A 21,703-nucleotide genomic window follows, 5' to 3' on the forward strand; every position below is an offset into this window, starting at 1 on the left:
TTTTAAACAGTATTTCTTGCACAAATGTTAAAAGCTGTCTTTGTTTTCATGATAGTAAAATTAATATCTTCCAGTTCTGGACTGTTAATTGGACTAAAAAAGGTTTGGATTTACTAGTATTTTTCTTTAAAAATAGCCATCTGTATTTTTGTTCCAAAAGCTGATATTGGAATACAAATACCATTAAAAGTTTTTCCGCTTTTTTTAAAATTACAATTATTTGCAAATGGTTTATTCTCTACTCACGTTAACAATAAAGGAAAACAAGATTATTTTAGTCCTGGGGCCTGTTCTTCGTACCTCGCTAAGTAGGTTAGCCGGATTAGATTGTTGACGATTTCGCGTGATCCTGGATCAGTCGGTTCCCCGAAGCTCATCCGGGACTTGCTGTCATAGCAACAGAGCCGTAAGCGTAAACCTGCTCGGGAGCAGGTTTACTTTATGTAAACAGGATTAGATCGCGGCCACGCAGGTATGTCCACTTCATTTATACGAAAGCAACAGCGATATTTCTCCACTGTTTCACCATAAATAAATATTATCAATGTAACTAAAGATAATGCAGCACTTGATCCTTTTATTGATGTCACACAGATACATACAGGTCATTTCCTAAAAAAGGGAAATGAACTATTAACATTCTATTACATGTATGTGATTATTACAGATGTAATTCATATTTCAGAGTAGTAATTGTAAATTACTTCGTGTAATCAAGATGAGAGACCACGGCTATAAAAGCGAAGGTGGATTTGGGAAGCCTGTCGCAGCCATGTCCTGTCCGTATACGCGACCAACCCATTGCGGAAGGTGCAAGATTGATAAGGAGAGTCCTCAGAATTCAGCGTATATTGCGGGATAGACAGGATCCTTTAGCTCAGCGCGACAGTGTGCTCATAGAGAGATATCGATATTCCCGTGAGGGTATTATTTACTTAACCAACTTGTTGACGAGGGGGTGCAGGACCACCACCTGTCTTTTTTTCCTCTGCCCTTTTCTTGGTTGCTGTTATGAACAAACTAACAGAGTATTACAGGCCAGTATTACCTTGCCAAGAGACGCAAAGCAATCTAAGAGATAAATATTACAGTTCTGTAGAATACTCCTGTATTCCACTTTTACTTGTTCCCATGTTCTTGTGGGTCCTGTTGTGGCTCTAATGTGAAAGGGGATATAATATAACATATTATAATATAATATAATGCCATATGATATTGGACAATATAGGGTCATATGATAGATCTACCCTACCGCCTACTGGTGTTGGCCAGAGGGGCCGATGGCGCGATATGGCAGCCTGGCTACAACCGTAGCTGCCTCCACCAGTGTGTGAATGTGGGAGTGAATGAATAGTGGTATCGTAAAGCGCTTTGGGTGCCTTGGAAAGCGCTATATAAATCCAATCCATTATTATTATTATTATTAAATTACCTACGAGTTTGATTTGTCAGCAACTTTCTGCCAGCCCTCTCTCCTTGCTTTTGCAGCCTTTGCAGTGTTCCCTTGCGTTTTAATTAAACTCTGAAACTCCTGAAATCCCTCACTCATGAGTTCTTGCTCTGCTGCCGGAAAATACCGAGCACGCCCCTTCGACATTTTCGCCGACCAATCAGCGGGTTGCCGATCAATGTTTCTACTATCGATGCGTAGCCCCTTTTACGACACCCAGTGATCTCACATTCCTGCGTCCAGCTGTAGTAATCGTCAACAGCAGGTGTGTTCGGGGAACCGGATTAGCGAGCTCACGGTTAGCGCGATGATTTGATCTTGGATGTGTCATTTGATCTTGGATGTAGTAAGCGACGTACGAAGAACGGGCCCCTGATCTGGGGTCCAGGTGGCAGCCTTCGCCCAGTTCTTTCCATTTGAAGATTGAGAGAAACAACTGATTTCATGTCAGTGCCTTTAGCCTGATTTAAATACATTATGATTTTCACCAAAACTCTCTGTGTCTGTTATTTGCTTATTGCTTTTCTTATGGAAAATAAAAACAATACCTTGACTTTCTAAAGAATAATGAAGTGAAGTAGTCTGTTTTTCATAGATGAAAAGAAGACTGGTTTCATCAAACTGAGACAGCGCTCGCTCGCCCTCCACTGTGACCCCATTGGATCCGATGACACAGATAGCGGGGGAGTTAGTGGAGGTTAGTGTGTTTGCGGCTGATAAGGTGGACATGGGAGGCTGTATCTGAGATGCCGGCAGAAACACTTATCTCGATACCAGAGAGAGTGCTCTGCCAATGCTGTGCCCTGTCTCACAAAAAGTGATTTGAAGCCTCAGCAGACGTGTCAAACTGAAACTGCCCCCAGAAAGTCTATTTCTTCAACCAAAACCAATTTCCCACTTTGACACAAAGATATGAATGTTGACAAACGAGACTGAGTCAGTAGTACAGCAGACATTCAAATCTTGGCGGAGTTTTTACAGCATTGTGATCTGAGTCATGGCTTACTGTGATGCCCATTAATATTCTTTATGACTCCTCCCCTGCGGTGCCTCGGTCTTGCACTGCTGTTCTCACTGGGTCCAGATGGAGAGGTTGGATGCTACTCATTGTTCATGAGCTTTTTAACATGCTGGCTGCTGGTGACCGACTGTTTATTAGTGTGACCCCTGTGTGGTGTGGAGGCTTGGCAGCTTCATATGAGTAGCCTTTAGAGCACGTCCACCTGCTATTTTCTCCAGACGCTTGTGTACTCATGGCCCTCCATTCTACCTAGTTCCTCTCCTCACTGTGTACTCTGCACTACAGTTACTATAGAAATCTGACTTTATCTAGTGCTGCTTGTATTGTAATGCTATACAGAGGTATTGATGTCAACTGAAGGCACTTGTCTAAACTTACCATGTAACAAACACCTGGCTTTATCAGCTGCAAGGTGGGTGTAATATCTCCTTGCGATCTGTCTAATTTTACATGACTGACATTTTATACTTTTGAGTATGCAGTGGGTCACACGCAAAGGTCAGGAATTAGTTTCTTTTAATTTACATCAGATACAGTCAACAACTTTCATCTGTTTTCTAGCAATGTACCAATATATTAGCTGAATATTGGTATTGGATGATACTGTTGCTGTTGACTGATATCAGCATGTTGCAGATAAGATTACATCACTGTCAGTTCCCATTAAGTATTCGCGGTTATCACTTCTGTCATTTTTGGATCAACTGGATAATGACAAACTTTAAAACAGGTCACTTTTTTATAAAGAACAAAAGAAAAAGAAATACTGGCAATGGCTGTTGGATAAAGATTTTTAGGGCATCCCCAATCACGATCATTTCTTTTAATTCATTCAAGAACAAAACCTTTACCACTGATGGTTCTTCTCATATACTGATGTTTGTCTTTATAAAACTATGACAGACAATAGTTAGAAGTATAAGATTTTTCTTTGAAAACAGGAGCTATTTATTTATATTTTCTCTCAGTATGTGTGAGTAAGAACAGTGTACGTTTTTATGTAATCAAGAGTTTCAGCTAACAACAGGGTCATGTGTTTTTCCACATGGTCGGAATTGGGCCACAGGCCACTATTTGCTTAGAAATGAGGTGCCAGCTATTAGTCATGAAACTCAGGAATGGGAAAATTCCGACAGCAAGTCACTACTGACAAATTTATTTGTTAACCCACATCTGTTCATGTGCAGATGAAAACAATATGAACTCAGGGAACAGGCCTTGTCCCATGTCAACTATCGTACATGTCTGAGTTCCAGAGTAACCGGAATGGTAAATGTAGGCATTTCTGGGCAAACATGCCAAAGAGTTTTCATGCCCATTCAAAGACTGCATGTTTTAGCACTTTACACGGCTTTACACTGGAGGTTTATTTGCTATTTCTATTCAAACTGGATGGAAAAGATTTTTCCCCCCTCTTCAGTAGCAATGGAAGCAAGCATGTTGGCTGTGATACACGGACATCTGTTTGTCCTTGTCTGCAATGAAAGCCTGAAGCGTGTTGCATGTCCAAATTGGGAGTGCCTTCCATTCAGACACTTGTATGAGCCTAATGACCCCGGTGCCCGGGGTCGGCTCTTCATTGGCTTCCCTGTTTTTTTTTTACCATTTTCTCAAATTTAAATTGTCTGCCCCTCTCGAAAGGGCCCCCATCACGTTTCAAAAACATTATGGCTAATACATTCCAATGTGTGAGGTCACTGGTGGTGGCAAAGTGTCAGAGCAAAGTGTCTACCACAAATGTTCATCTATTGGTTGCCTTCAGTGAAGGGCCAGGCAATACAAAGGCATTCCGGATCCAACAGCTCCAAGACTTCCACTTCTTTCCCGTCACCCATTAGCATTAGAGGAACAACCATCTGGGATGGTTAAAACACTGGATTTCTTTGACGGGGTGCCTTTGTTTTTGGTGATGACTAATCTGAGTAAGCTTTAGTGGGAAAGGGGCAACGCTGTAATTAACTTTCTGAAGAACCGGTGTAAATTCCAAGGCTGACAAATACTTAAAAAAAAGAGAGAACAGGAAAGCAAAGCCCTTATAAATGGACACATCATCGTCTTGTAATTAATAAAACTGGATGCCTGCTGAATGATTTCCCTATGATGATGCCTTTCAATTCAGGAGTGAAGTATACAACATGATCAGATATGAACTGAAGTGAGACTTTGACAAATTTCATATAATTTCTACTGGACTACCATTTAATAAGCATAGATGCTAAAAAATGCCACAACACCTACAATATGTAGTTGTATCTGTAATGTAAAAACAAGTTCTTTTTAACTTGCTAGCTAGATCATCAATCCCAATATCTTCCTTCCAATGGCGAGAAATTGTTTGCTGGTTTTTGCATTTCTTTCATATAGCTGAGATATTGACCACTAGACTACGCTTGAACTTTGAACTTGCACACTCTGTTTATTTATACATCTACACATATAGTAGTGTCTTAGATCTGGGGAATTATTTTGGTAGATATTTCCTTAAGAGGATAAATAAAAAAAATATGTTCTGCTATTGTCCTACGTGAAAATTAGGGGATCACCAAAGGCAGTCTGACTTATTCTTTGTAAACCCTGAATCTGTTATCAGAGTCCAGATTAAATGATCTTGCACTGTAAATAATAAATTATGTCAAATTTGGCTTAACTTTATAATTTAAGCGAGACATTTCATCAAAAACCAGCAACAATGTCAATGAGGAAAGACAAAGAGAGGAGCAGCAGAAGAGACAGTAAAGGTTGTCCAGACCAGACTAAATTAAACATGAGGTTCATTTAGTCAAACCAGAGCATTTCTCCTGAGTCCTGTCTAACGTGGGTCATCGTGAATATCCACGTTATTGTTCATTCTCAATCACCAGTGGAGGAGCAAAGTGGGGTTAAAGACAGTCGCCCTCTAATAAAGCTTTGTAGGGCACGGAGCATTCGGAGCCAACAGCTGTCCAAACAAAGGCCTGTTTCCCACTCATCGTTACGCCAAGTGTCACTGTCAGTGGCTACTTATATGCATAGCCAAACCATCATAAAACATTAATATGCCGAGCCTGCGCTGCCAGTGATGGTCACATGGCACTCCTGTTACACCGACATTACTCAGACCTATGTTGGACATGGAAATAGGTTAAAATTACTTGTAAATCTTCTGAGAGATATTTAAGGAAGATATGAAAGGTCTGCAGTGGACCTGAAGGCTTAGACGGCTGTTGAAACACAGCCAGGCTCCTTCCCCGTGTGTGCATCTTCTCATCATACACAATTACCATCCAGCACATGCTCCCCTGGTATCCCGTGGGTCTCCTGTGGGTCTCATCACTTCTCGCCTTCTGCACCAACTTACCCATTCACATTCTCCCTAAGATGTAGATAAAGGTTTTGATATCAGCCACCATGAGGATGTGATTTTCTTCAAACAGCTTCGAGGTGTAAAGTTTAAATGAATAAATCCCGTCTCTGCCTGCCTTGAAGAACAGCTGACACACCTTAAAGGATTTCACCAGCTTTTGGTGGAAAACCTATAGTGGCCCAAAATAAAGTTTTCGAGACTGAAAACTTTTAAGAGATATGTATTTCTGAATTATTATTATTATTTTTTTTAGCAAAAATGCCTTTTATTCTCTTACAAATTGAAAAAAGGACTAGTAACTGTCTTTGCCTCATACTGTAGGTGTGACTGATACTGCTGCTGCTTCAGTTACCAATGACAGCTCTATAATTCTGCTAATGTTACTGTATTTTACCAACACACTTTTAGGGAGTTGTGACCACAAAGGCAACATTTTTGACAGAAATGGCAGAAGACTAACATTAAGTGTTTTATCTTCTGTCCAACAAAAGAAGAAAAAAACCCCCACAATTGGCAGAAACCCTAAAAATCCCATATTTACTGTCAGCATACTAGTCTATCAAACACCCTCAGGTTGATGGTTTCTCTCTCTACAAACTCCTGTTGGAAACAAAAGCATGAAGCTGAACTCATGATAAGAGGTTGGGAAGCACATGGAGATGTGTGTTCAACCCATAAGCACCACATGTAATCTAATATTTTATACTTTTAGAAACACGTTTCTTTGTTCCTCCTACACACCCCATTATTTGTATTTCCTTGAATGTGATTTTTATCCAGCTAATTTCACACATTTTAATTTCTGTGCATATAGCCATGCCACTGACATGTCTATGTGTGACCACAGTTCAAGTCCTCCAAGGGACTCCCTTTTTTTTTTTTTTTTTAAACTCAATCAATAAAAGTAGGGTTAGGTTTGTGATATTAAAACTACCTAGCTAGGGTTAGCCAAGTACTTGGTTTCTTAGAAAATTTTCTTGGTTGCCAGGGTGATGCAGAGCTGCTGACAATCTCATCCATAGATGTGATCATATGCATGCAGAAACAAAGCACGTTTCCTGTTGTATTTGTTTCAAACTCGTGCTGAGCTTAAAGAAATAAAACTATTTGTGTCTGTGTACACGATCAAAGAGCTTATTTCTAAAGACATTTTTTGCCATCTGACCAGGCTGGTGTGTTTGTTTCAGTAAGGCTGCCGCTTTACAACAGGCACTGTGTATGTTGGAGATCTGGGACAGGAACCAACCGGCAGCATCTAATGCAGAGCAGCTGTCTGTCTCCTGGGTTACAGAAGCCTACTGTCTGCTGGCAGCCATAAAGTGTACAGCTGGACCTACTTCAGCAAGTAGTCCAAACACACATGCATGCTCACACTCACATACGTTGGACAAGCGCATAGTAACACTAACCATCTTGGCACTGCTGTGCCATCAGACAATAACTCAGCATCAGCCCTAATGCAGGTAGAATAATTCAGCAGATTATGACACTGTTCTATCTACAAACATCACTCTTTTTTACCGGCTCTCTGGTAATAATAGGGAAACAGCCGACAAGAGGAAAAACTTTTCCCAGTAAAACATAATTGGCAGCCAGGTGCATGCAGTAAAAAGCACAATTAAGACAACCTGAATGCTCGAATTACAAAACATAGAATGAATTACAGTAACTGCTTTGCAGAGCAAGCAATGGTTTTGCTAACATCATCCACACATTCTCCATGTGAGATCGATGTATAGATTTCAACATGGTCACTATCACTGCCATGAAAACCTGTCAAAGCACCTCAGAAATCAAAGCAAAAATCTGAAATGTTGGTCGGCTTACGCTAGTTACACCAAATTTTCATTTTTGGGGGGCAAACAATCCAGTGAATAATCAAAAGATTTTTTCTAATGCCAATAACCATTGCACTATCTATGCATTTCATAAAATTGGCCAAAACAGGATAGAAATCTTTGGAAAAAGTTTGAATATACACTAATATGGAAGAACAGAGCTGAGACAGTGTGTTTAAAGTTGTCATTCACTGCCATTTCCTTTTCAAAATGGATCTTAATTAGGTAAGTGAAGCAGCCCATTCATTCTGCTCTTATTCAAACACTGGCTCAGTGCAGGTAAAGGAGGTAACTTACCTTGAAGAGAATGCTTGCAGCCTCTCCACCGATGAGCAATCTAAGAAGCCTTGAGGAGAGCCTTATCAGCCAGCCCTGACAAATGTTCTCACCGGTCTGTATCTCTCAGAGCACTGACAGCTCTGTCATCTTCCCTCTTCTCTCTGTTCTCTTTGAGTGTTTACTCGAGTCTACCTAGAGAGCCAGCTGATGTTGAGCAGCCAGTGAGGAGAGAAAGAGAGCGAGAGAGAACGAGAGGCTGAGAGAGGGAAAGAGTGAGTGAAAGAGAGAATTCCCTTTCTCTTAAACACTAGACCCTCTGCGGTCAGACTCCACTCCCACCTACTGCTCTCTTAAATGCCCACCCCACCACCTCCACCTCTCCCATTCACCCTCTCCACAGCATTGTGAGTGAAAGCGAAGGAGCTGAAACAGGACGCCTCAAGGCTGGAAGAAGAGAGTGAGCCAGAGAGAGAGAGTAGGAGAGTGAAAATGGGGAAAGGGAGGTGGGTAGAAGGGGTGGAATGGGATGGGGTGGTGGTTGGACCATTAGCAGCAAATTGCAGCGGGCAAGCCAATCGAAAGCAAGATATGAGTGAATGCAGGGCCTGCATTAACATAGCATTAAAGGACTTGAAAGCAGGGAGTGAAAAAGGGCCGCCAAAGGCTCCGTTTGTGAGATTGATGAGCCTGGGTAACAATGAATATGCACTCAAATGATGTACTGGACCCATGTTGAACATATCATATTAAAACAAAAGTTTTAACTAGCTACTGTTGCTCGTTTCTGATTGCTTATACAAAAAAGGGCAAAAAAACCCCACCTTACAACACCAAAGAATGGCACCAGATAAGTCTCTACAATCCATCTGGGAATTCAAGACTAGAAATAGCGATCCATCTATTTAAATGCTCTTTATAGATTTTTACACTTTCTGACCTAAAGTTCAGAAACATACCAATGTCAGAGGAATTACTTTTGAACATGGAAAATGACGCCAACTGAAAGTCACATAAATTCTATGACGTTTGCAGTTTATACAACCGTCAGTGTCAAAACTGTCAACAAACCATAACACTTTTGTGAAATGTTTGTGATCAGTGTTCTCCAGTTTCAGTGGAATGCCAACTCATGCTTGACTAAGTCTTTTTAGATGCAAGTCGTGAAACTTGGCAGCCTTCCTTGCAACTGGGAAGTTACTTTAATGCATCTATCGATCGATTGATCTATGTAAATGAACAGTGGTTGCAGAGAAAAAAACTATATGTAAAATAAGCAGTGAAATATTTACATAAGGCTTCACCAATTTTGCAAAAAAAAAAAAAGTTTAGGAAAAAGTTTTGTTCTCCTTTCAGTTACACATCAAATACACATCCACCCAGTTTCACAACAATATGGTTCAATCCAGGTGTCTTGTTCTTTTGATGTTGGCACATCCATCTCAACGGTAATCTGCTCCTTGTCAACCACCACTCTGTCTTGTTGTTTGGCCAGTAGCTGCGTGTCTGTCTGGAACTTGAAGTCCCACAGCCCTGCCATTCTCAAACACCTTTGGCAACGTCACCCATCAGTACTTGGGGACTTCTAGTCCATATGCAGCTCAGCTTTTTCCCGCACTCTATTCCAGTGACTTGGCTATGCTTTTACATTCTGCTGCTATTTACCGTACAGAGGTACCTTTGCACAGCCTGCAACTTGGGTACTGTTGGCTGTGGCAGACTGCCTGGATCTGGTGCCGGGGGCTTGCTCTTATGTTTTTTTTTCTTTGTTTTCTGGCTTTATTTGATAGGTACAGTGAAGAATTGCAAGTAAAGGAGAGGTGGAGAAAGAGTCAAAAGGGCCATAGGTCGGACTCAAACCGGCATCCGCCATTCTCAGTCATATGGCATCTGGTTACCTGCACTGAGCTAAACCAACGCCCGGGCACAGCCTTTTCTAGCCACTGATAGGATTTGTCTTAGCCTCTTCCTCGGTAATTGGTACAACCCATGCAGGGACTTGATTATCCATGATAGTTCCTCTTCCTGTTCCTCATCACGGTCTGTCTTCAGCTGCCTGAAGCACTCTTGGAGCATCTCATCTCAGGATGCAAGCTTTATGATGTGTTTATGGATACTTTAGCCTGGATTGTGGCTTGACTGCCGCTGATCCTAGTTGTCCTTTCCGTTGCAGTACAGCCTCAGGGTACAAGCCTTCACGGTCCCATTGAGTTCCTGATTAAGGTTACCAGTACAGTATTGTAGCCTTGTATAGTGCCAAGCACTCCAGTGCCCACATGTAGGCCACTGAGTCAGAGACTTTCTTGTATTCAGACAATATACGGCATATAATAGCATTATTACTTTATTATTCGAATGATTACTTTAGTATCTTTGAATTTCAGATTTCGGTTACATACTGCAGATTATGGTACAGACCATAGTTAGTTCCTGAAGTCCAACAAAAAAAGATGGGATTTGGATGATTATATTGATAGAATAATGGGGGTTTCATTGATTTATCCATTTAGTGACTAAGGCTGTGACTGCCAAGTTAAAACCTGACACGCTTGATCAAACAGTCGTGTCAGTAACAATGTCTATAGTTTTCTTTGGATACCAATTGTATGGTGGATGCAATTCTGCGCTAAATAATTTATGTAAACAGGGAGAGCCGCCATAAGTAAATACAGGAACAAAGAGTTTAGGAGGATCCTGCTTTACTCAGTTCAGATTACACTGGACCTGTGACTTTAAAATAGAGAGAAAAGCTCTTTCATGAGAATGAGTGTGGAGGAGGGTGTGACATTCATTAAGTCAAAATATCACTCCTAAGACTGATTGTAAAAGCCTTTACTGGTGGTACTGGGTTGGTTTCTGCTCAGTGCTTAACCTCTTTATCAGGCTACCAGCAATCTAGCTAGGTGTTGAGTTGGGGTTGGGTTTGTCAACAGACATTTGGCATTACAGTTTTTTCTGTTAAAAAAACAATCCCCATTTGGACGTTTCAAAGATGTGAACATTCTATAAAAAATTTGTGAATGTGAACTTAAACAAATCCTAATCCTAACCCAGGTGACAGTAACCTCATGGATGCTAAAATGGTAAAACTGCAATTTCTCGAGCAACACGACTGTACATTTCCATCTTTTTTGAAGCACCTTTTGGGAAATATGCATTCTCTAATCTCAAACGTATGAAACACTGATAAAGATTGCTGGTATGTGAGCGACAATCTATTCTAAACATCAGTGGGGTGTACGTGCCGAGGTTTACATCAAGACTGAGCAGAGCTTTTCTCTTCAGGGGAAATGATCCTCGTCTTGCTGCTGAGAGCCTGTGGCCAGTCAGGCAGAAAACATCTTCTCTAATCCCATATAAAGCACAATGACACACATGCAGCACAGCTATAGGGTGATAAAAAGCAAAATTCAATGACTTGAGGGGCCCCTAAATTTTGGTTCTCATCCCTGCTCCCCAGAGAGAAGAGGGAAATGTACACAGTCTGGGGGATAAAGATTTTTTTAATGACTTCTTGCTGTAATGATATCATTTAGATGAGAGAACTGGTTGAAGGCTTGGCTATGTATAGCACCTGTTTTAAATGACTGTAAATGTAGAATCCCTGCGTCTCTCCATCTGTTCCTGTTCTCACCTTCCTGTTGCACTCTCTCTTTCCCTCTCCCTCCTTCACAGCCCCGACAGGCTTCGCAGAGAATTGCTGTGGGAGTTCTCCACCTCCCTGTTTGCAAAGGCGTACCTGTTCGCCAACTTTCGGAACAAGTGAACTGAGCGGGTTTGATTTCCCAGATGACACCCGGTACGTGAATCCTCGCCTGTCATCCAATTTCAAACCAGACGTCTGCTTGAGGGAGCCTATTTTATTTCCATTAGAGCAAAACAAGGTTTGGTTTTATCGGCTGTCTTAACATATACACAGAAGGAAAAGTGGTACAATAACTGAGCATAAAGAGAGAACCGCTACCTGAGTGGAGTGTTACTATATAGGGCAAGAAACATCACAAGGGACGGGCTATTTTCAAGAACTGGTTCTTGCAAAATAATCAATATAAAATTCAATTTTTGAGCTGGAAAGCGCAATCAAATCAGTTATGAAACAATACACAATAATGAGATTTTGGTGGTCTTTGCAATCCTCACTGCAGGAAAATTTCATCTAAAAGGAAAAGTGAGGCAAAGGTTGCCTAGAGCACGTATAATAAGGTCTTCTTGCCACCATATAATTGGTGGTGTCTAACTTGAAGGAAGGAAGGAAAAGGGACTCTGTGGGAAGTGAGACACATTCTGTCAATGACAGTGAGACCTAATTATACGATTGCAGCCCCTGCAGCCATGGTGCATGTCAAAGCGGGCAGCAATAAGGCTGTCGATGGGAAGACACACCACCTGCAGTTGGTGTGTGTGAGCTTTCAGGTGACCTGGAAAGACCTGTTTACCTCATTAAAAATGAATCACAAGGTAATAAGGGCTCCGCTCTCCATTCCTCCCTCCCAATGTCTGTCCTTCATCCATTATGCAACAGTGAGGTGGGGTGGTGTGGGTTAAGTCCTCAGGGAGGGTCACTTGGATGGACACCCAGTCTGCCCCCTCCTCCACAAGCTACTGAAACCCCCTCTATGATTCAATAATGAGAGAATAACACAGCAATGGGGAGTATAATGTTGGTGACGAGCAATGCGGCAGGGAGTCCAGGTAGCAGCAGCCATCAGCTGTTTTTTAGAGGGCTATCTGCATCAGAGTGTATTTGTAATAATAACCAGTTTAATCTAAGAGGGACTGTAATTTCAATAAACAAAGTAATAGACTCTGCTTTCAAGAGCTCTGTGCGATGGAAAAAAACAAGATGTGTGTAAGGTGGGGGGAGTAGCTGACAAGGATATTCCAATTTAATTGAGTTCAATTTAATTCAAAGCAGGTGCTTTAGATTGTAAGGTAAAGACCCTACAATAAGAGAAAACCCCAACAATCAGACCTGACCCGCTATGAGCAAGCAGTGTAAAGCTCACTCATTAATAGATCTCTTATACAGGAACCACAGACGGTCTACAAGATGGACATAGCCACCGGTCTCTTACAACTTCATTGTTAGCATTTTAGCGTTTGCATTTCAAATTTGGATAGCAAGCTGCAAGGGTGCAATGAACAGTTAGTCATATTAGTTCATTATTAGCTAACATAATACTCTAGTTTCACTCACCAAAACTGAAGCACAAACTGTGCCACACGCCGAGTCTGAATATGAGCTGAGAATCCTTTAAAAATTCTCCATGAAGAGAAAACAACAGGAACAGAATAGAGAGGTCCACTGGAGGGTGAGGCTGAGATATCAGCTCCCGCTGTCTGTCTTGGCACCTGTATAAAGACACAGACATGCTCCTAACTCCAGCATTAAAACATTTATGTGTGTGGTGAGTGAGTGGGGAGTAGACTATAACTATAAATATGCTTTTTAATGCTGTGAGGTTAGACATTTAAATGTGAGAAACAATGGGAAGTTTTGCATTCACCCTCGCGCGGCACCTCAAGGAACTGCAGTTTTCGTCACTTCCAGGTTGGCGCTAGCTAGACCGTATAACATTTTTGGCCAACAATGAATTAATAGAGCTCATCAAAGTGTAAATTGTTTCACTAGCTCACGTGTTATAAAACCATACATCAAACAAATGTAAATACTAGACAAGATAACCTGAGTAAATACAAAATGCATTTTTTTCTAGGTGAGAAGCTTAGCATTGCAAACTGAGCATTGCACCAGAAAAGACCACACACAGACACAACTGCTGCATTCATCTGTACAAATGGCCGGTAAACGACCTTAGTACAGAGTCAGGGCTTGTATCTGTGCTCTGGCCCTTGACCTCAGACCCTATAATCCTTCTCACATAACTTTTGTGTTGCTACAGTTGGCGCTCTGTATCTCCGTGCTTGCCAACTGCTTCAGAAAAGTTGACAGTGCAGATTCAACACTTGAGCTCTCAGGATCTGCGTAATATACATAAGATCTAAAATGTTCCAAGATGGCACAGAATGTTAACAACCTTTTCTGCACTGCACTAAAAAACAAATAGAACATGTCAAAGACAGTAAACCATTTCCTCCTGACTGGCTGCCCACAAAAAACTCAGGGCTTAGAGTGAATAAGAATTTTACCACAAGGGAGCCAGCTAAGCTACAGTAAAGGATCACAAGGTTAAATGCTAAGCTTCCTCCATGTACTTTGGTTCCGAGGAGAAACGATGATCTGTGCCGACAGGAATTAATAACCAGTGGTTTGGAAAGTGAAACTGGCAGCTAGTATAGCTGAGTGAACACAGTTGTCCGGTCCATTTCCAGACACAGGAGTGTCTAGTATGAAGTGGGTGACCCTCCTGGGTGAACTGACCTCTCTGAGACCTGACCTTACTCAGTGGTAATGGGGGAGAAAGCAAAGCCAAAAAGACACCCAAGAGAGTTGAGGTTACAAGACTAACCATCTTTCAACTCATTCTTTCCAACATCGGGTTAGAAAAACAAAAGGTGGGAAAATTGGGCTGTACTACCACTACAAGCCTTGACAGACAATAAACAGATGTTGCTCCAAAATTATAGGGCCATAAAGGCGACTGGCAAGCTAAGAATTAGCGTCCAAATTAAGGCACATTAGAAGTAAAATAATAGGAAATTATTTCTATGTACAATTAAAAGAAATGAAAAAACAAAACTCTAATTAAATGAAAGACAAATACAAAATTGATAAAAGGAAAAAAGACCATTTAAACATGAAACCTTGAAATAAATGATTAAATAAGTACATAGTAAAAGTAAATAATAACCCCAAAATAAATAACTCACCTGAGAGCTGGTAAAACCTTTAATCACACATATAGCTATATATCCATTTGATTGTTTAACAAAATATCCACCAAACAACTCCACAAGATATATAACCATAATCCTTTAAGGCTGTCATCCGTCACAACTAGTCCTAACCTTAAATTTAGGAGACAAATTGCAATAGATTCTGATCCATGTCAGATAGAATGATTATAGGCGAACAGTAGCTTTGGGTGTTAAAGACCTTTCCTCATCTTTCTCACCAACAAGATGGTTTCTTTCCTTTTTCTGCATATGGCAACTATTGAAGATGAGAAATGTACACTGTCATCTTTGCACACAAGTTGTCTTTTGGCATCAGTGCTTTCACACCCTCACTGCTGTAATATTGGATATTGCGAACCTGCTTTTTACCGTTTTACTGAGTGACAAAATCCTCATAATGGGTCTCAGGGAGACTAGTTGTTTATTAGTTACATTGTACTTCCACTTTTATTTACTGGTTAGATTGAGACACTATAAACTCCTTGGTTAGACTGAGGGTTTGAGATCATATGTACTCCTTTATAACAGTAACTGTTCACACTGAAAACTGATGAGTTGACGAGTTGACCAAGCTCACTAAAGTCATAGCATGGTGCAGCAAGCTCCACCACCCAAGGACACCTTGTCTACAACTGAGAAATGCCAACAAGCACACCATCTTGTTACTTTTACGACACTACATGTACTGTACTCAAAATAGTGAGTGCAAGTACAGAAGTACTTAATTTGAGACCCAGCGCTTGTTATGTACCTCTGCAATCCCTGGGCCTGAGATGACGGTGCAAGAGAATTTGGCAGGTGAATAAGCTTCAGATCATCAGTCATTTTTAAATTAAACAAAGAGAACTCAAGTAAATACAGTTTTTCAATGATTGTTTCATTTATTAATGATAACAATTATCCAAACCTACCTCACCCATTGTGGAGAAGTATTTGGCAGTAGGTATTTCACATTGACATGGAGGACTTTGGGTGAATTTTAAAAATTCAGCAGCACTAGAGGGTTTTTGAGTATGAAGAGATGGATTTAGGCCCAGCCTTTGACTAGGTTTATTTGTACTGTGTTTTAGATCATTGGGCTTCTGTGTAACCCAAGTATACTTAAGCGTCAGGGCACAAAGTGATGACCAAACATTCTCCTTCAGGATTAATGGACTGATTCTACTACTCTCCCAGAGTACTCAAAGCGCTCTATACAACATGCCACTTTCATGCAATTACACAAGCACTTTCTTCTAAGCTTTTTTTAGTGCTTCCTAGCTAACATTCATATTCATACTCTCCATCAGAGAGCAACTTGGGGTTCGTATATTGCCCATGGATACAGGAGGAACCAGGGATCGAACCACTAACCTTCCAATCAGTAGATGACTTGCTGTACCTCCTGAGCTACAGCCACCCACTGGATTGTTATGGCAGGTCACCCAGATCCTGAAGCAGGAGAGCTTCACACTACTCTCACCATGTTTCATTGCTGTTGTGGTGTTCTTTGTATGAAATGCTGTGTTAGCTTTACACCAGATGTAATAAGATGAAAACCTTTCAAGTCTTTAAGTCAGTCCCCAGAATATTTTCCCAAAAGTCATCAAAAATGTTTTCTGGCAAATGCGCGATGAGCTTTTGTGTTCTTTTTGGTCAGCAATAGCTTTTGCTCTGTAACTCTCTCCTGCATGCCATTTTTTCCAGTCTCTTGCTTTTTGCTGAATCATAAACACTGACCTCAACTGAGGGAAGTGAGGTCTACAGTTGTCAGTTCTCTTGTGCGGCCTTAATGTAATGTTGCACCCACAGGCTGGATCGTAACAAGAATGAAGGCTTGATCTGATTTTAGACCTCAGAGTTTTCCAGTTAGCTTTCTTGGAAACAAAGATATACATGACTTTTTGCAGCCTATTTCTGTAATATGATGTCCTTTACATTTACTTTTCTAAATGCTGCACTGAGAAATCTTTTAATGGTTGTGTTTTGGTCTGTTTGATCAAGCTAAGCTGTGCTAATTGCTCAGAGCTAAAGAACACAAGAAAAAGGTTATTATAGAAGCAAAGATTGATGTGCTTGTAAGTAAGCTAAATGAAGTAAAACAAATAATAGAAAAATATATGACCACTCAAATCCAAAGAAAGTGCACACAAAATAAATAAAAAATAAAATTGTATTATGCATTTAAGGAGGCTCAAGATGTGTTAAATTTGTAGCCTGTTCTCACTATACTGTGGACAAAGTGCTTGTCTGATTGCCACACAGCCTCTGAAACCCCTCCCCCACACATCCTTCTGATGTCAGAAGCCTGGGGGGCTGCAACGCACAATTTTTGCCACATTCTGAAATTGACAATCCGACAGGTTCTCACCTCACACAGTGATATGCCAGCTGTGCGGAGGTGAGACTACTTTCAAGCATGCTAGGCCTTTAGCAGTAGGCAGGTCTGCATTCAGCACCTTGATGAGGCAGTATCGCTTGGATCAAGCGAGACGATGAAAATATCGCGTCACATTTAGTGTTCAGTCAGTCAGTTGGGGGAGAAAAAAAATCCATCTCCCTGAGATAATTGTAATAAAGTGTGAAGATTATTTTGCTGGTTCAAGTATAGCATCTCTCTGAAATAATTGTGGATGGTGAAGTGATATTTGAAGGAATCCAGCATATTGCACAGAAATATAGTCAGAAACTGCTGGAAAAATCAGGTTTGAAGGAAAATGAACCATATTTAATGCATGATGCATTTACGTTACTAGGGTATTATATCAGTTATGAGTTTCTGTAAGCAAATGTTCAGCCTGCACTGGTGTTTTACTTGAAACGCACGGTGGATTTTCTTTCTTTCTGAAAATGTAGTGTTTTAACATGTGGCCAAAAAACAAATCTCTAATTCCAACACTGTACAGCTTGCCAGTGCCTGGAGGCTGTCAAGAGGTAACTAAGATAGTGGAGAACACAGTTATTTATTCATTTATTTATTGCTTTATCTATGTAGTAGTAGTATGTGTAACAGCATGGATGCTTGCAAAGACGGATCTCTTCTATTTTAAGCCTTACAGAGGAGTCCCTATAGAATAGTATGGCAGATCCCACTCTGTGTCTCCTCGCTGAACCCGAGCTTGTATTTGACATCACACAGGTGGAGACAGATACGCAGTTAGTGTATATGTCAGCCTGCATTGCTTTGTAGATTAATGTGTCTGCAAGTTCAGAGAATTTCTGCAAGACTGTAAAACCTAAGCTACAGTAATATAGCTTATGGCTTGAATATGATGTGATTTGTGCCACAAACCATAACAGAAGCATAAGCTGCTGGATTCAATCTGACAACGAGGCAATAAGGTTGATATTTTACTATCAGGGGCGCACTGCACCATCGTTAGAGGAGTTTAAGTTTTTGTATCTCTCTTCCCCAGCACTCTTACTGCAGAGCTGATGTGCAACCTGGGACACATTTAAAGAACAACACCTTCAGGAACTTCAGTAGGAAGATAAAGGTATAGCATGCCAAGAACAAATAGTTGAATATGACCAACATGACTAAACAGAGAACAGGCATTACTTTTAATCATTGAATAAAAAGTAACATCTTATGACATTTTTTCTCTGTGAATAAAAACTAAATAATACATAGAACTGGGAACAGGAAACATTGATTTATTTACTGGCTTCAGTCATATTGTAGGTGTTGTGGTAAACTTTTTGATTTACTATCATTCAGTTATTAGCTATGGTCTTAATCTTTGGATATTCACCAAATGACTGAGTGGTTGAAATTTTTTTTTTTTATATATATGTTGTGAGCTCTAAGCCAATCCACTGGGAGTTTATGAGCATGTCAGACAGGTAGGAGGCTCCAGAGGAGACCCAGAACACACCAGTGAGACTGTATTTCATCTACCTTTGGAAAACTTCAATGACCCAAAAGAGGACCTTCAATCTTTTTGCTGGGTATGGGGACATGCCCAGCCTTCCGTGCGTGCTTCTGCTGGCTCCATTTAGATGAAGCCCGATATTGTGATTGCAATCAGTTTGACTGCATTAAGCCTTAGGTTGTTTGACATTTCCACCTGAAACAAACACCCAAAAACTCAGTAACAGCTTTACAAACTGTGAGCCAAAATAAACAACATTGGGTTTTACAGATAAGAAACACTTGGGGGAATTCTGAAACACAATAAATCTTCTTATTCTTACTGCATGTACAGAGGGAGATTTGGAAATCTGCTAAAAGCACTCTTGTAAAAATAAATGAATAGATGATGCTGGTGTTATTTTATTCTTTTTAAAAACAGCTCAGCTACGTAATCCAATTTGATATAACTAAATCAAAGCAGAAAAATGTTACCTCCATATCAGTTTTATTAGTAGTAGGTGGCCAATTCAGTGAATGTACCATGCTAAGCAACCTTCGAAAAATGGGTCAGGTTCAAATTTTTATTAAATGAAGTCTGGTAGTGGAGCCTCCAGGGTGAGAGCTTTTAAAAGAAAAACCCACAACTCCATATGAAGGTTTCAGTCAGAATAAAGAGGCATGATTCAAATTTCATAAACTGATCCATATAAATTGAAATTTGAATGAAAAGGTGAACCCTGTAAAATGTTTTGACATCATCTGTGCTCTGTGGATATGTCCCCCCTGCACTGCCAAGCCTTGGTTCAAATGTTGTCACTGACTGCAAAAATCAGGCTCTATAGAAATCTATGAGGGAGTGTCCTATAGGCCTAGTAAACACTTTCCTGGTGTGTTTATATCTGTTGTTAGTTTAAAATCTAAGTGAATATGAATTGTAAATATGGCCCCTACTGTACTAAAAATGGATGAGGTATGCTTAAGGATGGACGCCTCCTGTTATTGACAAGATCCTACTACAAGTGTTCCTCTGTTTCAGAGTAAGCTCCAAACCTCACATATGATATCTGATTTACAGCAGGTCATCTATTAAAACAACCATGGTTGGTGGTTTGATCTCTGGCTCCTTCTGTTTGCGTGCCAAAGTATCCTTGGGCAAGATCCTGAACCCCACATTGCTCTCTGATGCATTCATTGGAGTGCAAATGCACTTAGGCATAGACTATGTGTGAATGAGGCAAGTTGTAGAAAGTGCTTTGAGTGCTTGAGTAGAAAAACATTATATAAGAAGCAGGTCCATTTACCAATTTCACATAACAGTTGGTAACATATGCTTATATGCAGTCTATGATGTATCCACTTCCCTGTTTGACAGCTGCATTTATTTCAACAATTGTGTATATTCAACTTAGGTTTCTGGATGTACTTTCAACATTTGAAATGCAAGTAAAAATCTGGCTGTGCCGCATATGTGTTGTCAAATTGCCAAAGATGTTGTCTTCATTTCAGGACATGTTCACACAATAACTGAGACTTCTGTTGATGTGGGCAAGGGAGGGCATCTTCACAGACAGCTTCTAGTTGAAGCTAGAGAGCTCCCCAGCCATTCACGCCCAGCATCTCTTTATGGTTGCTTTACCACAGTCTGTCTGGGCAAAAGGGTTTAAGCCTATGTCTTTTCCTCTTTTGTCTGCTCTCCTGGGGGACATGAATGGGAGGTTGGGGTCTGAACAAAAGGCAGATCATGGGTCTACTGGGGGGGACAAATGAGCTTAGTTTGGGTAATGGCAGCCAAAAGGAAAGGGAGGTCTGAAGAAGTATTGTGGCTCACCTAGGACCGGAACGGGAGGGGAGATGAGTTCTCCAGGATGAACAGCTGAGATTCTCCTTCCCACACTGCATATACTTAGTCACTATCTGACGACGACAACAACAGGGCCCGTACTGTTTACAGGGCAGAGGAAGGGAGCGAGTCAGTGAAAAGCAGTGAAAAGAAAGACCAGCTGATTGCATGTTTCTCCATGGCAACTCTTAGTCCTGATCAGAGATGTAGTCCTCATAAAAAGGAGGCTGAACTCTGACCCATAGCTGGTGATCATCATGACACACTTAAAACACCCGTATATCATTACGCTCAATTCAAAACAATGACCTTATACACAAGAGTTTGTATTACTGCAACACACGAGAACGTAGGAATACTAATTTCGGATGTGTTTAAGGATTTAAAGCATTTGAATCCATGTGTACACTTCTGCATTTCAGTCTCATATGCTGCTGTATTTTCCTTCACCAGTGCAACCTGTGAGGTGACAGACCCCCCTTTTTCCTGGGATCAAGACCTTTTTGTTCAAAGGAGATGGAGCTGAGATTTTTCTAAATGTCACCTTATCACAAATGCCATTTAAATTCCATCCTTCTTTCCACCTTTGCTGCTTCTCACTTTCTTTTTTGTTGAAAAAAAACCCCATTCCTTCTTCCCCCCACATGCACACTCCACACCATCCCTATGTCATTTTCCCCATCTCCCTTGTGGGTTTCCTTGTCTGCTGCTGTTGTTGCTTGCTTAAAAGCTTTTCTCTTTTCTCTGTTGCACATCCTGCAGACAGCAAGTCAGAGAAGAAGTTACACTTGCTTAGAGCAATCCAAGAAGAACCAGGCTGTCCTCTCTTCCAGGGCGTCCTAAAATTGCAGTTATCTCATGAGATGTTTTTCACCCATGAATAATTGCTGGAGAAACAGGTTGCGATAGGAAATTATGGGTTTCAGATGCACTAACACTACTGAAAATACTGCACAGTTTAGCTGAGTGAGCTGCTTCATTAGAGGATACAGGACCAAGAACTCTTAGTAAACCCCTCAGGCAGCTAGCTACATCCAAATATCAATAGTATCAATACCAATGCTGGTATTGATATCTGATTTATACTGGCGCGATAGGCTCAATACTCTTTTTTTATCCTCAGTTTTTAGTCTGGTGAATTGTGTTAAATAATTCATTTTTTTGAAAATGAAAAAAATATACATCAAACATGCACTATGAAAACAGTCTGAACCTTTTTGTGTTGACTGTCACGTCTGTTCT

At 40.7% G+C, this 21,703-nt stretch overlaps 1 protein-coding gene across 3 annotated transcripts in view; it reads right to left on the reverse strand.

Annotated features, from left to right (window-relative positions):
• tncb (tenascin Cb) overlaps nt 1-8,391 on the reverse strand; it is a 61,703-nt gene extending 53,312 nt beyond the window's left edge. For all 3 annotated transcript variants that reach the window (XM_026187449.2, XM_080309228.1, XM_026187450.2), the window contains exon 1: nt 7,950-8,391. The gene's annotated coding sequence lies outside the window, so the exon portion shown is untranslated. The remainder of the gene's footprint in view (nt 1-7,949) is intronic.
• Between the last annotated feature and the right edge of the window lie 13,312 nt (nt 8,392-21,703).

The sequence above is a fragment of the Astatotilapia calliptera genome, chromosome 12, assembly GCF_964374335.1.
Source record: "Astatotilapia calliptera chromosome 12, fAstCal68.1, whole genome shotgun sequence".
Lineage (NCBI taxonomy): Eukaryota > Metazoa > Chordata > Actinopteri > Cichliformes > Cichlidae > Astatotilapia > Astatotilapia calliptera.